This window comes from Pseudopipra pipra, chromosome 1 (genome assembly GCF_036250125.1).
Source record: "Pseudopipra pipra isolate bDixPip1 chromosome 1, bDixPip1.hap1, whole genome shotgun sequence".
Classification (NCBI taxonomy): Eukaryota; Metazoa; Chordata; class Aves; order Passeriformes; family Pipridae; genus Pseudopipra; species Pseudopipra pipra.
The window spans coordinates 107,324,198-107,342,546 of NC_087549.1; the positions used below are offsets into that span (position 1 = coordinate 107,324,198).

The 18,349-nt window shown below is 42.4% G+C and overlaps 1 protein-coding gene across 1 annotated transcript in view; it reads left to right on the forward strand.

Moving 5' to 3' along the window:
* Positions 1–2,614: 2,614 nt before the first annotated feature.
* Positions 2,615–18,349, forward strand: part of ELMO1 (engulfment and cell motility 1) — a 316,924-nt gene continuing 301,189 nt past the window's right edge. The window contains exons 1-2 of the mRNA XM_064669895.1: positions 2,615–3,098; positions 4,198–4,268. The gene's annotated coding sequence lies outside the window, so the exon portion shown is untranslated. The remainder of the gene's footprint in view (positions 3,099–4,197; positions 4,269–18,349) is intronic.

Genomic DNA, 18,349 nt, shown 5'->3' on the forward strand with positions numbered 1-18,349 from the left:
AAATTGTCAGGAACTCCTTCATCTCAGGATCCAAGTTGTTCACTGTCAGAAGTGACTGGATGGCTTTGATGATTTCTACAGTTTTGAGTCAGTCAAGGGTAGATTTCTACAGGCCAGATTTCAACAGGTAATTAGCATCTACTGGACTATCTTGAAACATCCTTGTTGTCAGCAGAGCCATGCAGCAGTCCTTCCTGGAAATTCTTTTATCTATCTATCATCTATCTATCTATCTATCTATCTATCTATCTATCTATCTATCTATCTATCTATCTATCTATCTATCTATCTTTATAGTTGTAGCTGAAAGAGCCATACAAATTAAAACATTCAATTCTTGGTGTTTCCTGTTCCTGCGCTCCCTCTTCTGGCTTTCTAGAATTATCTATCAAACATCTTATGCCCACATCATGTGATCAGCTCTGGTTTTGGTTGTAAACACATCAGTTGTAGTGATAACGTACTTTGGTAGCAGACATCACAGAAGGGACTACTACTAAATAAATCAGGAAATCACCATAGCAGCCAAGTGCTTCCGTACATATCTATTCTGAGCAGAGGTTCCCTGGACTTTTGGAGAGCAAAAAGAATCCTAATATTGGTGCAATGGCTGCAATACTATGGATATTAGATAAGGATAAACAGAAGGCTTCACTAGAATACGCTCTCCAGATCTCTAATTTACCCATTCTCTTGAACAGTGCAATAGAATGGTGTGCCGAAATTTGTCCCCAGAAACTAGCAGATCTTTTTTTCACAAATTTTCTTCTAAATTATGCTACAATAGTACTGTTAAATAAACGTTCTCCTGCACTGTTCAAAATTCAACTATTATGGTAATATACAGCTGAAATCGATTTCAATGATTTTCATTGCTAAGCCTGAGAGAAAAATAAAAACATGGAGAATGCAATTGTTCATTTTAAGTATTGTTCATTCTTAATATTCTTACAAACATGTTTTCTAAAACCATATATCTGTGTGTTTATCCTCCTTGTGACCATACTAGGAAACTGGTCCTGGGCTAATATTGGAAAATGAAGTAAACAAAACTTCCTTGCACACCTTATGTTATATTAACAATGGCCTTTTCTAAGTTGTAAATACTTCTGGTTTCCATGTGAAGCACCGAAATCCAGGTAACAAATACAGAAAAAATGCTCAGTATTATGGAAATTGTTCAAATGCAAACTGACCAGCCATTTACTTGCTGTGGATATTATCCCTCTTTTAATAAACTCTGTGCATCTGCAAGAAACTCTTGAGATGGTTTGATAAGTGTTTTCAGTGTATTTAATAAGAAATACATTACATATGGACCTCACATTTTCAGTGTTGGAGTTCTACCTTAATAAAGCAACATGAAAAGGTGCTTCAAAATGTATACTAAACACAGGAACCAACACATTCCATTTCAATATGCTAAGTCCGGCTTCTCCATGGATTTTAACATTCAAGGCGGTCTTAAGGCTCAATGGCTTTACAGAAATGTTCCTTGATTGCAGGGAATTTCCACCATGGAGAAGTTTCAGAATGCAGAATGGTCATGTTTCCTGCCCCAGCTCCACCATTGTTCTTTGCCGTCACCTCTGCCACGCACCTGCCTGCAAGGTGATGGAGGAAGATTGACCAGGCAGACAGTTCTTACATGCCTGAAAAGGAGCTTCCATGGTTTTGGGGTGCATACTTAGCCCCTGTCATCTGGTGGAGTCTGTGCTCTAGTGACTGTATAGTCATCTGTGACTTAGGTGAGTCATGTCATTTATTGCCTCACACTGGAGTATTTGCTCAGATCTAGCGTATTGCTGACACAGTGTATTACAGCCTAAGGGGACAATGAAGTCCCATTCCCCTTCTGGAAAGTCCCCAGCAATTCTGCTAGGTATAAAATCCTAGTAAGTGGTTGGTAACTTGTGGTACTTTCAGGGCAATGAACCTCGTAAATATCAGATTATGCATAATGACCTAGGTGTTGCAGGAGAGTGGTTTTATGGGAAATCACTGGGAATTATTAGACTGCATAAAGATACTCCTATATATAATTACATGCAAGATTAGATCCAATAATTCTGCAAGTTTTGGTCTTCATGTATGATGTAGTAGTTCACAGTGAGTAAATTTTCTTATACCAGACATTAAAAGTTACTGTACCACAGCTAGGCTTCATGGCTATCAGTTCTTATCAAAGTACAATGTATACGACTTTGGGGGAAAAAAACCCCAAACACTACCCTCACTAACTGATATTAATAGATATGATTTGATGGCTCACAGCATCACATATCCTATGCAGCTGTGGGCTAAGGTATTAAAGAAAAATAACAACGCTTACTGAGTACTTTTCTTTTAGGGAGACTGAGAACAAGATCGGATCTCTGATATTTGACTTTTCCAGGCACCGAAAGCCACGAGTTGGGCGCTCATCCCTCAGCGGCTTTAGCGACCCGCAGGGATGCTAAAGCGCCAGGGCCTGGGAAGCAGCTGGTGGTACCCGGCGGCGGGGCCGGGCAGGGGGTGCGAAGCGCGGCTGCGGCCGCCCTCTCCCGGCCGGGCCCGGTCCGGGGCGTCCCGGCTCGGCTGGGCTGGGCTCGTCCGGCAGCTCGCTCGCTTTGCGGGCAAGCAGACGTGCGCCGCAGCGTGCCCGCTGCAGGGCTGCTCAGCAGCGGCGGCTCTCTGGGAATAGAAGCGACATCAAAACATAAATAGTTATTCCAAAGGCAAGGAGGCAGCCCCAAACCCCTCATCAGAAGCTGCAGAAGGAGGGACGTCAGCCGCACCCCCGCGCGGGGGAAGTGGCGCGGGGGCGGGAGCGGGTGTCGCCCCCCCGCCCGCAGGTGCTGCCGAGCCGCGGGACCCCTCGGCGGCGGCCGGCCTGGGGCTGCACATCGCGGCCCGGCCAGCAGGAGGAAGGAAGAGGAAGTGAGAGCGGCGGCGGGAGCCGCCGGGTGCTTGTGCGAGCCCCGGGATGGGATAGCGCCGGGGGCAGTCCAGCGCACCGCACCGAGGAGGCGGCGGCGAGAGCGCGGCTCCTGCGGCGGAGGGCGGCCGAGCGGTCCCGCTTTGCCCCGCGGGGCGGGGGGTGCTGCCCACCCGGGGAGGTAGGTGAGCCTCGGGTCCGGCGGCGGGAAGCGGCGGCGGGGCGGACTGCGGCGCTGACCGGGCGGTGCGGGGGAGCGCGGGGAGACGCGGAGGCAGCGGGGCGGAGGGGCGGGACGGGGCAGGCGAGCCCCGCACCTGCCCGCGGCGAGCGCCGCAGCCGGTCCCCGCAGCGGGCGGTGCGGTGCGGGGCGGGAGGCGGCCGCTGTCGCTGCGAGAAAGAGGAAGCGCAGCCTTGTGCTTGTCAGCGCGGCGGGGCCTCGGCCGGCGGCTGCCGGCGGGAGGGCGGCCCGGCCCGACCCGACCCGCCTCGCACAGCGGCTCCTCCCGCCGCCCTGCCCTCGCCCCGGCCCGCGGCCGCCGCTGCCACAGCCGCCCGGCTCTCCACGCCGAGACTTTGTCGGCACCTCCTCCTCCGCCACCACCTCCTCCCGCTCCGTCCCCGCCTCAGCCCCCTCCCGTGCCCCGGGCAGCCCTGCCCGCCCCCGGCTGTGCTTGGTGGCCGGAGGCCGCTGGTGAGCGGCGGCGGGCGGGGGCTGCGCACCTTCGGGCTCCCCGGGGGTGAGTGGTGGCGAGACGGTCTCGTCGCTCCGCGGTGCCGGGGGGGGGGGGGGGGGGCGGGAGGGCGTGCGGGGCACCCGCCGCGGCCGGTCCCGCGTGGGTTAATATGCGGGGTCAGGGCCGGGCGGAGACTGCGGCCGCAGCAAGTGTCCGCACCGCCGCGGGCGCCGCTCGGGAGGAGAAACCTCAACTTTGAAGCAAGTGCATCCCCGCAGGCAGCCAGGCTCGGCGTTTGGTACCCAGCCGCCGCCTCCGAGGGCATCCCTCCCCCCCAACCCGGCCTTCGAGAGCTTTTGGTGGGGTTGGGGTGTGCGTATATGTGCATATGTTCCTTTTCCGAAGTTTATGCTCATACAAGTGATTAAACCGCTGATGAATTTCAGATTAAATGATTGTTCTGAAATGTGGGTGGTGATTATGCAGAGCCACGGTGCACGGCTTTGTAAAGCAAGTGGGTAGTGGGTCCAAAAAGTTACGTTTGTAAAGTTTTTTTGGCTCAAACCCTTTGCAAAGTTTATTTTGAATATCTTTTCCTTGCAGAACTAATACAACTGTCCAGCTCTCCCCCGAGAACGGTATAAAGTAAATATAGGAGTTCCTGAAAAATAACAGTGAGTACATTTCAAATCAGTAGGGTTTTGTTGTTAACTTTATAAGAGTATCTCTTAACCTGCCAAGGCTCAAGATGTGTAACAAACACATCAAGAGCGCCAATGATAATAACAGTGCAGGAAATGTACCGTGTGTTAATTGCTGTAGTATAAACATGGTTGCCTGTGAGCTGTGTTTCATGATACAGCAGTTACAGTGCAATTTCAGCAAGGGATGTTTTGAAGTCTGTTCATAAGCAAATGGATTTTCTATTGCTTTTGTCACTCAGCTGCCTGATAGCCCTTGGTTAAAATATTTATCTTTCGGGAAGAGAGGGAAGTTGAGTAAGAACTGTGCTCTGTCCCCTATCTGTGACAGAGGATGTTGTTTCCTTCTCTTTCCCCTTGTCTGTTTCTCCTCCTTTACCCCAAATGCATGCACACATGCATACCATCTCACCATCAGTTACATAATCTTGTAGACATTTATGGATTATTCATTGTTCACATTAGTCCCATTCTTTCCATGTCATTCTTGCTTGATTGAGTGGCTTAGACAGAATATTACACAGTAAAGAAAAATACATTGAAATTTACATGAAGTTCTTCCAGTTTGAGCTGCAAGTTTGCTTTCTTTGAAGGTTTTATTTCCCTGATTCCCACTGCGTTTTTTGGGGCTTTTTTTTGTGGGTTGTTGTGGTGGTTGTTGGGGTTTTTTGTTTGTTTTATTTTTTTGGTGTTTTGTTTGTCTGGGGTCTTTTTGTTTTGTTTTGTTTTTTGTTCCCCCCCCCAGTATAAGTAGGTGGTAGGGATCTAATCTGATGACCGGTAACTAGGTAAGGAGGAGGAACAGCAGTGGTGACAGCTTGCTGGTAAACGTCCCTCTTGTGTCCTGTTAGCAAAATATCCATTAATGCACATCATAAGACTGTTAAAAGTACCACAGCAACTTTTATAAACTTGCCAGTCAGAGAAAATAAAGATTAATATGGCTAAAACAGGAATATGATGTAAAATGAGTATTGGTGAAAAATACTGTTAGTGCAGTCTGTGGATCTTAGTGTGTGGATTGACCAATCTAGAGGTGAACCTGGTTCACAGTTTATTCATACTGGAAAGGTTGCATAGGGGTAGTTGGCTTTCTTTTCTCTCCCTCTGTAATCTCTTTGAAACTCACTGTGCTGTACTTTGCAACTTTGCTGTGAGTATCATTGTCTGAGTATTATTTTTTTTTTAATGAACAATGGGTTGGGGAGTGGGGGAGGAAGAGAACTGGTTTCTATACCATTTTGATATTTTTGCCTTATATTCTCTCTATGCCAGGAAAAAATTAATAGATGCACAGTTCAGAGGGATTCTGATAAAGGGATAGGAAAAACCTCTTACCTACTTACTCTGTAGCAGTCTTGGTCTCCAGAAGTATCTGCATTTGCTCAGTCATTATATAACCTGACCATACTGTTCTTAAAAGCTAGTACTGTATCCTCACTGTTCGGGTACAATATATTGTATACATTGTCCTACGGAGTTATTTTTTTTAATGCCTCTTTGCCCTGGTGTTCATCAAACAAAGCTCATTATGCTATGTAAAGGTGTAACTGTTGCTGAAACACTGCTGTGTGCATTGTACTTCCTGACAGCAATGCTGCCGAGCAGCGAATGGCAGATCAAGAGTAACGTGGTGTTCCACCCTTCCTTCCGCTCTTTGTTTTTTCTACCTAGTAGAAGTCTCTTTGATTTTAAGGTTTGGGCTCATGGACATGCATTCTCAGTGTCCAACCTACAGAGTGGTGTTGGAATATGATCCCAGGATTTCCATGCTGATACACAGGGAACAGAGCTCTCGAGTGCACACGTAAGACGTGTGGCTTTCTTCTTCTGATACTCTAGACAGCTTCAGTATGGATGGAGATTATGTCTATAGATATAACTGTGACTAGGAAAAGTTTTCCACAGATCTCTGCCAGTGCACCTGTACACTAAAATACAGTGTCCTCCTGTTCCAGTGACAAGTACAGGGGGGTGTTTTTGTATATTGCCAACCACAATATTTCTAATTCTGTGATTCTCAGATAAGGATTTGCTTGGGACTTAGATAAGGCCATCAAGTACAATTTTCCTCTTGAGCTGGGACTTTGCTGTCACTTGGTAGTCAGTTTCCTCAAAATGAATGATCTCTTTAAGGTTTAGGAGCTCTCTTTGTCATGCTGTGCTGTGAATGTGCAGCATGTCCTTGTATTTAAAAAAAAAATCGTCATGTAGAAGGTAATGGGAATTCGAGAACTCCAGAGGCTAGAAAACATCATGCATTTTTGAATCAAGAAAAAGTACTGTTGTCTCTTCTGATCTTCTACACCTGGTTCTAGTAGACTTTCTCCTCTGTTGTGTCACTGCACTGTCCAGAAAGTAGAACTTGAGGAAGAATGAGTTGACTGGGTTTGCATCCCTGTTCAGTCATTATTTTATTAAAAAGGAGATTTCAAAAAAAAGGTTTTATGGTTATGAAGTCTTTGTGGTTTGAGCACTTGTGATTACAAATGGCTTTGTAAAGCCATCAAGCCACGATTCAGTAAGGTATGTGCTGTATCTTTAAAAGATTTCCCTGCTTTGAGGGAGATTTTTTTGAAAAAGTTTCTTGTATTCGTGGCAGGAGGAATGTGCCAAGTACACGTTGTTAAACTTGTGTCAATTTAACAGAGCAACTGTTTAAAGGATTTCGGATAATTTTCCTTCTACTTGACTCTGTGACTCAGTCACTTTTTTTTTCTTTTTTATTTTTTCCTCTCTCTCCAAATATAACACTGAAAGGAGAGAAGGAGAAACTAAAAGCAAGTGGCAGAAGTCAGTATGAGGTGATAATATATATGTGACACTTACCATAAAACAAACTGCAAGCATATGGTGTTAGATGAATGGAAGAATAATCACAAAATTGTGGAGCTGTCTTTCAGTCAGCATTTTTGCATCAAGCTATTTGCAAGAATTTGGTTTTGTGGTGTGATCTTTCATTATTGCAAGTGTTGGGAGACACAAAAGAGAGATTGGAGGATAATGTCACAACCTTTCTGCCAATTTCTTCTGTTTTCTGATCACTGTTAACATTTAAGAGGAATATTAATGAGAAATCTATGCCCCAGGGAATAGCTAGCATGTTTCCTCTTCTCTCCATTTCTGATCTGACAGAGGTAAACTTCTGTGTTACGGGCAGACACTAAGTGGGTGTTGCCACGTGTGTGGTACGCATCAGTAAGGTACTGATTTCTCAAGCTGCTGAGAACATGCTTGCGCTTAAGAGCAGGGTGAACACTGATTCACACTGTGCTTGTTTGCAAACCCTTGAAAGTGCATTGATCTATTTTTCCTAATGGCAGGTTTCCATTGTGAGTGTTTGATTTATCTGTAGTAGGCTTGTTTTCAATGGCTGCTAGGAGCAGGAAGGTAATTGTGAAAAGCTAGTGGAAGTGATGGACAAGACATTTTGGCAGTAAATCACACTATGAAGAAGTCTTGAAGGTACTGCTGGTAGGGATCCCCTTAGAAAAGTGTTTTAGTTTATGTACAAATGAACTCGTTTTGGTGCATTTCTAGTGAGTGGCCTTCAGAGTTCTTTAGAAAGCTGAATATACTACCTGGAAATGTTATGCAAATGTAATAAGTGACCTATTCTTACCGCTTTTAAGGACATAAGTCTTCTTATTGTTGCTTCTGCTGTGTTCCATTTGCAGTCCAATAGCACTGCAAAACTCCACGGGAGCTAGCACTAGGACAAGGGAATGAATGGGAACTACCAGTCCATGCTGAGGGAAAAGATTTCCCCTCTCGTAATTAAGTTGATTTAAAGTGTTTGTGAAACATCATCTGCAGTAAAGAGGCTGAGGGGTACAGGGGGCGGGGGGAGGGTGAGAAATAAGAAAAAATTATTCCCAAACAGATCCATTACCGAAGAATAACTGTGTCTTAGCTGTGTGCATTTTCTCTTTTGCTTCTGCTTTCCTTTCGATTTTTATTTCTCCAAGTTAAACTCTCCTTGTTTGCCACTTCTACCTTGATACCTCACTCTTTGGTCTTTTGACGTGTTTATCTAGCCCAACTCTCGTGGTTTCAAGGACTTTACCCAGTCCTTAAATTGTTTCCCAGGCATCCCTTAGGTTACTATTCAAATAGTTTTATTTAAAATTTCCAGGAAAAGCTGTGGACTGAAGTGTGTATTACCTCCTATGTTCTTAAAATCTCTAGTTCAAAGGGCTTAGTGTACAGTCCTAATTTATGGGTGGCATATGAAGTATAAAACTGTCTCTGAAATACTGTGTCATCAGGGACTGTGTAATTTTTTTATCAGCTACGTGAATACATATATGGTAACCTAGCTTTTTTTCTTGTTGATCTTGCTTCAACTGAAAGGGAGGATGAGTCACTGCTTCTAAGAGAACTTCAGATTCTGGAGATGTGATGGCTTCAAGTTCCCATTCTTCAATACAGCAGGGGATCCTTGCTTGAAGATGATCTAATTTCCTAGAGCTTTTTGCAAGTCAGAGTGTGTGCATGAACGTGGACAAAATGCTCCATGTGGACCTTCTTTTCCTTAATGAAAATGTATGAAGCTGACAACCCATGTCAAATACATCTAACATTTTGAGGTTACACAAGAGGAGAGATATGTAGGGTTTGACAACAGATTCAAGTAATGCTGTCAGCACGTCAACCTTCCTCCTTCAGTTGAGATTTTTATGTAAGTTTCCTGAGACTAGATGGTTGGTGATATTCAGACGTGGTTTTCTTCTAGCCTTATAGTAAGAATGGGAATTCAAGGGTCCTAATGTAGTCTGTTGGAAACTTCCATAAAATTAAGCATGTAGTTGTCCTTTCCTGTGACTGTGCACATGCTGTAAGTAAAGAGTATACTTTGTTATGTGTTTACTGACTTGAAACCCATCTCTCTTTCTTCTGATGGTGGCCTATCTTTTATGTAGTAATAAGAGATGCATAAATGTTGGGAAAATGAACATTATTTCCTTGCCCGTTTTCCTTGCAGCAAAACGCTGCCCTGTCTATATTGCTTTAGTCTCTGTGAAAATGTAATCACAGAATAGCCCGAGTTGGAAGGGACACACATGGATCATTGAGTCCAACTCCTGGCCCTTGCACAGAACAACCCAAGAATCCCACCATGTCCCTGAGTGCATTGTCCAAATGCTCCTTAAACTCTTGACCACTTCCCTGGGAAACCTGTTCCAGTGCCTGATCACCCTCTGGGGGACGAACCTTTTCCTGATGTCCAGTGTGGACCTCTGCTGACACGGTTTCAGCTGTTCCCTCAAGTCTTGTCACTGGTCATCAGAGATCAGTGCCTGCCCCTCTGCTGCCCCTTGTGAGGAAGCTTATTCTTATTTCTGTCCTTTGTCCTGTATTTTCTTCTGGTTTTGAATGGGCCAACACTTGCAGCACTTGAGTTGTGGATTCTTCAAACTTTTTCCTTGTAAGCATACAATCTAAGGTGGTTGTATGGTTTTAAAAAATTGAAACAATGCCAGTTGTCTTCAAATGAAGCCCAGACACATATCTAAAGAATCATGTCTTTAAAAGTTTTGTTTCTCTTGTGAACAGTAATGGACTTAGTTTTAGCTAAGTAAATTGGAAATTATGTAACTTGAGTGTTTGGGCTGGTTTTGCACTCTAAGATGCCTATTCAGCTGTCTTTCCTACCTCTGCCACAAAGGAGATGGGATGGTTTTCTGGCCAGCACTTGGTACCTGACATCTCCGAGCTCATTTCTGTGCTGACATATATGTAGTGCTTAGAGCTGCAAACTGCTGCTTTCCTTAAGGAGAAGGAAGCTGAAAGGAAAGCATCAGGGCACACAAAAACCATTAGCCAGACATCTCCTGCTGTGCAGGTGAATTGCCATTACTGGATTTGTAACTCACAGAGAAGGGAGAAATTACTCAAAACTGTGTCCCAACATCTTGAACCTCCCATGCAAACTTGTGTTGTGCATGGCTTGTGACAGTGGACATCTCTTTTGGGTAGAGGTGAAAACTCACTGGTTTTGTTCACTCTTCGTTGATGGTTGACTTTGATCGTAAAGGCTTTTTCCAACCTTAACAATTCTGGGACAGGACTCGGCCTGGAGAAAAGGAGGTTCAGGGACCTCCTCGCTCTCTACAACTACCTGAGGAGGTTGAAGCCAGATAGGGGTTGGGCTTTGCTCCTGGGGAACAAGGGATGGGACAAAAGGAAACAGCCTCAAGCTGTGCTGGGGGAGGTTCAGGTTGGACATGGGGAGAAACTTCTTCATGGAAAGGATTGTTAAGTGTTGGAATGGGCTGCCCATGGAGGTGGTGGAGTCACTATCTTCCTGGAGGTATTCAAGGAATAGTTGGATGTGGCACTTAGTCCTCTGGTCTAATTGACAAGGTAGTGATCAGTCAAAGGTTGGACCTGATGATCTTGGACGTCTTTTCCAACCTAAATGATTCTTTGGTTCTGTGAAAATAGGACAATAATTTTTATTTTTTAAATGCAGTTCAAACAATTTTTCCTATGTTTTGGAGTGATAGAGTTTAGCAAAACCAACATTTCAATAAATTCCTACAAAATGCAGTTGTTTTAACACTTTCTTCCTTAGTTATAGAATTGTTTTAGCTAACTATTCACATATTCTCGGTACATGCATGAATTCCAGCGCTTGAATTTGCAGCTGAAGTGAAAATAATTCTTGCCTATTTTTCCTTGGCCAACGTACATTTATCATATAGTCTAGCAGAAGTGTGAGAGATATATCGGTCTTGGCAAAGATACCTCACATGAGCAGTTCAGGTTTTTTGTCTGACTAGACTGGCAATCTGCTGTGTACTATGTTGAATCTTGCTGGAGTGACCATAGCAGGGGTGACTCTTTAAATTGCTGCTTCATATTTTAAGAGAGATGGTAATATATTGAGGCAGGGTAACAAGGAATTTAGAACTATTTAGATAATACCCTCTGGCCAAAAATTGGATTCTCTAATAATAAGAGGTGAAAAATATCTATGACACAGGTTGGCGTAACACAATTTTTACTGTTGGTGCCACTGAATGTATTTGTTACATATCAGCATAGTCTTTTCCATTGCTTTACTTTCTGGAATACAGTTGCACATTAGTCTTCATAGCAACGGTTGTGGCTTCAGCTGGAAATTGAAACCTGATAAGTGTTGGCTCAGCACATGGACTTTTGGACAAACTTTTTCAGTAACACTGAGCCAAACAAACTGAAAAAAAAATTCCTAAACGTAAGTACTGGTCCTTGCATTCTGAAAAAGATATCTGGTATACCCTTTGGTCTCGAGGCTTTTAAAATGTTGGAATATTGGTGGGGTTTTTTTTGTTTGTTTGTTTTTGTGCTCCCAAGTTTTTTTTTCCCCTCTCCCTTCAAGCACCAGTGTACTCATCTGTTGAAACTCTACCCCCTGTGGTTCAAGTACATTCCTCCTATCAACCTTTTCACCCCACCTCCCACTGTCCCTCTTCACATACACTGAAATCATTTCTGCTCACCAAACTCTCAAAATTCAGGTCTAGATATGGGGTATAATTCTGAACTATACTTTATGTAGGTCTATAATTTCTTCTCCTATAGATATGCATAACTTTTCTTGTTGTGCTTAATCTTCTTTTTCTGAAAAAAAAAAGGCAGAAAATTTGAACAAATGAGAACTTCCATTGGAGACTGAAAGACAGAACATTTGGTATTGTGGTTGTTAACTGCTCAGGAGAAGGGAGAAAGGGGGGAGAAAAAGAGCCAGTCAACCAAAAAGCCTACAAAGCCTAATGAAAATGTAAGGTCTTTTTCACTTTGGACCACTTAATACAATTTTAACCATATCTATGGCAAGTAGGTTTTGATATCTAGTGTCAGTGCCAGTTCCAGAAAAGGAAGAAAAGGACGTTAAAAAAAAAAAAAATCACCCAGACCTTGAACAGAATTTTTTTTTTTAACATAACTAATGTTAGAACTAGGTCAGTTTATGCAGTCTTTTTTGAAAAGACTGATCTTCATATTTTGGAGCTGAAAGTGAAACTTTTGTAAAAGTGCAAATGTGGAAAGCAATTTTGAAGGAGAAAAATCGTCTCTGCTGCCCTGTGTTGCTCTGAGCCTTTCTCTGTCCTGGCTTTCTTCTCTGACATATTTAGACAAACTGTTGAGATTTGAGCATCTGTTCCACACTCTGTATGAAATGCTGGTGATTTCAGTCTGTATTTTGTAGATTAGCTCTAGGGTGTAACCATGTAGAGCATCTTTCATAAACTTTTCTAATATGCAATGACTTGGGCTATTATTTCTTGACCTGCTAAAAACAGCCCATTTTTTCCTTCATCTACCTTAGAAATTTAACTTGTTTGGAGAGTGTCTGTTTGTGTGTTTGGGTAACAAGAGTTGGTAGTGTCATGCTGTGTTGGGATGGTTTTCTGGAAGGTAGAGGTTTCAGAGGCTTCATCCCCTGCAGCTGCAAATGACTCAGAAGACATATTATGATAGAGGAGAGATGTCTGCAGAGGGAGAAGTGAAGGAAATAATCTGCATAATTTTAAATCCAAGTTGGAATTTGAGTTCTATTTTAAAACAAACACATAAATAAAATGGTCTTGGGCTATTTACACTGGAATTTTAAATTGGTCTCCTGGCTCATATGCCAGAGGGATCGAAACATCCACATTTCAGTGGTGGTGGTGTGTGGATTCAAATTAAAACAGTAGGTTTTAAGATTTATTTTTTTTTGCTATGTTCCAAATTGCTTAAATTTTGTAAAATTATTAATCTCACTCTAGAGATGGAGAGGCTTTTAGCTTTGAATTAATTCTGTATAATTACTATATGAAGGTTGGAAAAACAACTTTGCTGGCCTATAGGCAACTTTTTCTAATTAAAGGAATGATGGCATAAGGGTAAAAGCAGTCAGGCTTCCCTCCCCTAAATGAGTAAATAAAGAACAGCCAAACTAGACTTGAAAATTAAACCTAAGTCAACCTACAGATCCTTTGTTTCCAGCTAATTGTTCTTGCTGTGTTCACTGGTCTTCATAGGAGAGTGAGGGGATAAGCCTTGCTTTCCTGTCTTGAGGCTTTTCTCTCTTGATCTATTGAAATTCAGACTTGAGGGCCCCCTTTGGAGAACAAAGAGGCGCCCTCCCCCCCCAGTGGATGTGGATTGGGGAGAGATGTAGCCTCTTAGGCTAGCAATTTGGAGTCATTTAAGAAAACCAGTAGTTTTAATTTCATTTGGAAATGGTAAGCCTGAGTCAGTACAGTTTTCATACTGCTGATGTCTCGCTTTTGAATTCAGACCTACCTGGGCAGGTCCAGTGTGTTCTGCTACGGGTTGGTTCCGAGATGTGTAATTTCAGTGGAATGACATTGTGCAACTATGTGGCTTTGACGTTATGGAAGAGACACTGAAAGTCACTGTTTTGACATTGGAACAATGTAGTTGTAGTCTTAGCATCGGGTAAAGACTGGTGTCCTAAGTGAGTACATCCTCAGGACAGCTACTCTTCAATGGTTCAATGCTAGCAGTGTTCCTGTGGGAAGGAGAGGAGAATTCAGGTGTGCCACGCAGTGCAGATTCTGGTAAGAATTGCATAACCCCAGTTGGCAGGGCTCACAAAATGTTTTCTGTATCTTATAACTTCTTCATTACAGTTTGTTTCCAGGAGCATCAACTGTGGTGAGATATGCAAGCATTAGTTATGGATGTATAATTACAGCTATGCATGTAATTAACTGCATTATCAGTATTAGCCAAGGGGAAAGAGAGTTGTGGGTTCTCAATATGGTAGTCCCTGTGTGTTGTCATTTCATATGCACACTACATGAGACAAGAGGCAGTAAAAGAGAAGCCTTGGGAGAAAAGTATCTTAAAAATTTAATATGGATCACTAAATGGTTTGGATTGGAAGGGACCTTTAAAGACTGTCTAGTCCAACCTCCAGGTTGTATTGTTTTGTCAAAAGTAGTACCACTGAAAAAAGAGTTAATCGGTTGTAGTAGTGTTAGCTTGTGAGAGCTGCAGCAAGATCTGTTAATTCACAGTATTTATAGAAAGGGAAAGGTAAGTCTGGTATGGTCAGTGTGGACACTTGGTATTTACCCATCTTATGGAGAGGTTCAAAGTGGGAGCATGGCATGGTTGTGTTCTGTATTGATAAAGAAAACCTGAAGCAGTTAGAAAACTTAGAGGTTGTTCTGAGCATCTTCTCAATGTTAATTTAAAAATCCAAGGGTAGACAGTAGGCAGAATGCAGACATAAAGGGATATATTTGCAATCTACTTTCTGAATTAAAGCTGTGGAGTTACCTTCTCTAGGGACAGCATGGACGATATTTATTAGCAGTGGGAACTCTTGTTCTCTCCTACTGTTTTTCAGATTGTAACATGAAGTTCGTGCTGTAGCTGTAGTGCCTTGGTGAGATAATTCAGCCAAACTGGGCAGAAAAGATCTGCAATTAATTTTTTTCAGATACAGGCAGAACTGAACTGCTCCATCTACCAAAAAATGGTAGAGGACTTCCCACCAAACATTGGGAAAAGCTCAGGGTGGGTCTTTTTAGGTCTGACTGTGCAGTATTTGTATTGAATACATCTATGTATCAGCTGTAGGTGGAAATTCTCAACCTCTTTTAGTATATGCTAAAGGCAAAGAAAGTGTTTAATGGTTGCATTCAGTTTGAGATATCTGTTATTGTTTGTTTTCATTTTTTAATCTGATGGTAGCATAAAGCCTCGAACACAGCCAAAGGAGATTTTTTAGAAGGCACTTTGTCAATGGATATGAACAAAGATGATTTTAATACATTACTGAATAACTGACACAAGCTCTTAAAGGAGTGCACATAGGGACTCCCTGGAAACATCTAGATTTCATGAGGGAAGGACCGCCTCCATCTTTCCTTACTGAATTAGGAATTCTGTTGTAGTAATTAGGAATTCAGTTTTAATAATTCTGTAGGCAGCAGTTCTGCATTGTGAGCAGCAGTTGCTTCATGTTACTAAAGGTTGTCCATAGATGAGAGATCATGAAGTAACAATATGATTTAGTTGAGAAGTACTAATCCTTGATGTTCTCCATAATTTTCTGTTTTGTATTCATACTGATTTCACATTGGGATGTCTACATTTGGAAGTGGGAAAAAAGCTGATAGTTTGGGGGTTTTTATGTGTGTGTTTGGATTTTTTTTGTTCATTTTGTTTGTTTCAAAAGAAGAACTTAGTCTGTAACTTTTTGCTGGCTTTATGGAGAAAGCTGTGCAGGTGGTTATCTTGGTCTCATACAAAGAAATTTAATAATAATTTGCCATCATATTTCCAATAAAAATGTTAACCAAATAATTCTGAACAGCTGTCATAACTCAGTTTCTCCTACTAACATAACAGCATTCAGTTTAGTGGTGTTAAACCTCTAGAGTTTGGCCTTTTGAAGAAGGAGAATTATCTCAGTTACACAGTGCTGTAAACGTTGATTCTTCAGTTGTGACCAGTGTGTAACCTCTGTGCAGAGAATTAGTCCATATGTTCACAGTCCAGGACATAAAGTTTTGAATGAAAAAATGAGATCAAAGAAAGGAAGACGCCTTCCTTGAGTTGTCTAAGAAATTGATGCAGACTTAAAATATGTAAAGTTACTTTCTTCCTTTCTGAGGTCTAACACTGGCCTTTGGTTACTTCTAGTCCCATTGAGGAATTCAGGAAATCAGTGAAAGCTGAGGGTGATATATGTGATAATTTCAAAGGCTTTTTTTATTTGCTGAACAGTCTGGATACCATAAGGGAAGAAGCTGTCTGCTTCTTTCCCATTGGTATGCTCCTAGAGCAGAAAGAGTGTATTTGGGAAGAGGAGCTTCTCTCAGTTAGTGTTAATAGAGCAGCTATGTCTTAAGAGCAGCTGTTTCCCTGTTGTTACCCTTGTAGACAAAGAGATTGGGTTGCTGAAACATTTGCATAAAATAATGTGTCTTTCTGCGGTAAATCTTTTAAAGTATTTCTGACAAAAAAAAAATAGTATATTTCAGCAGTTGTCGATGGCTTGCCTTGTGCAATTGTCAGAAGAGGAGGAAGACTGTACTGGGAAGAACCAGCAGAAATTTGTAGCATTTGGCCTCACCATTTTCTTCTGCAGAAACAGAGTAGAAATACTAGAATGTTGTTTACATCTGTGGGTATATGGATCGACAGTGTAATGTGTTTTCCTTCTTTTCTGCAGACCATTTTTATGTACGTAGGAGGAGCAGGTGCTCATTGCCAGTGAAAGCCATTGTATGTGTACCTGCCCTTTTGGAAGAGAAATTTTGTGTGTTTTTATTTAAAAACTGCCAGTGCCAGCGGCACATTTTTTTTATTGTTCTCATTTTAAAACCCATATCTTGGACTTCCTTATGTCCTCTTACAAAAAAAGAGATTGTTCAGTTTCAGACTCTTTGTTGGAACTGTACTGTTAGGAGCCTTCCTGGCCTCTGGCACTATCAACAGAAAATGCTGCTCATGAAAGAATGGAGTATAGTTTCGGAAGGGCGACTGGGGAGGGGGAGGATACCAAGACTGGTAGTGAAAGGCGAACCTTGGCATCGCAAAGAAATGGCAGAAAAAACATTCATGTTCCTTGAAGCTTTTGACAATGGTACAATAATGTTGATTGAAGGAGGAGAGAAGAGAAATAAAGCAAGTAGAAGGGGAAAGCATTAGCAGGCTCCAAAAGGGGAGGGGAAGGTATTGTCAAGTTTATTAAGGCCTTGTTTTTTTTTTTCCCAAGATAGGCCCGAAAGAGGACTTGGTAGTGATCTCTGGCATTTTAGTTCAGTGATACATAATTATGTATTTGGGGTTTTTCCCCCACAAAAAGCCACATAAGCTTAGTGTGCCAGAGGTATAGAAACTGAGTTCAAGTATTGCTGGGCTGTTGTATAGCTTACAACTGACTGAAGAGTGGAAGAGTGGTACATAATGGCACATTCATTAGGTAAATATTCCTGAGTAACACTCAGTCCTCCACAGCTTTAACACGTGCTTATTTTTATATAATATATTGTCCAACTGGGTGCAAAATCACTAGATGGTGGCATGGCAGGACCATAACATGTTTGTAAACACCCTTTGCATCCTCTGGGGTGAACGATGAAGCCTTGTTGCATCTTGGATTGTCCTGCGGATCAGGAGCCATACAAACTGGGTGCTGTTTCAGAACTGTCACTGGACTCTCTCATTTCTTTTCTTACTATTTTTTCCCTCTCCACCCTTTCTGTCTGCTGTTGCAGAACCTCTTTGAGTCCTCAGCAGACAGCATTATGGGTTGTCTACCATAAGGCTGCAGTGGGAGTAAGGAAACTCTTGAGCTAGGAAGCTCTTGAGCTTTTAAGGCCAATCCTAGATTACTCTGGGTCTTTTAAGGTGGGTGAGTGGGTGTGAAGACAGGAAAGATTCTTATTCCCATTAAATTACAATTAAATATGCACTTAAGCTTAGATTTTGTAATCCTGTTGATTCTGCACAAATCAAGACAGATATGGGTCATAATCTTTTTTGCAGTACAGGTCTGAATAATGATGGAGAAAATAAATGCACAGGTCAGATCAGCTGAGTGGGAAGCACCCATCTTGTGCAGCTATGCTTCTGACAATAGCTACTTTCTGAACTGCTTGGAAAGTCTTCCTATGAAGATTTTTGCTATTTAGGCAACAAAAGATTGTAATTTGCATTCAGGAAGCATTCTTTTAATCAAAATATTTAGCTTTTATATCCATGCACACACATGCATGTGTGCAAACATGCAGTACGACAGCACAATAGAGTGCTTATTTTTTAATGGTTGTGAACGTTAAGAAACTAACCATTAAACTAGATGGAAATTGAGTTCCTGCAAATTTAATGGCAACTGTGATTGGCTAGAAGACGCAGGCATATGGCTGTGTTCTTTATCCAAAGAATCTGAAGTCTGCTGGATTAATGGTGCTCATCTCGTTTCACTGACCCCTGACCCTGAGAATTTTGTATAAGTAATAAATTAAGCCACCAGTGGATTATTTGCTGTTCATTTCAGAATTACATTATGCTACAAAAATTGTGATGTCTGTCTC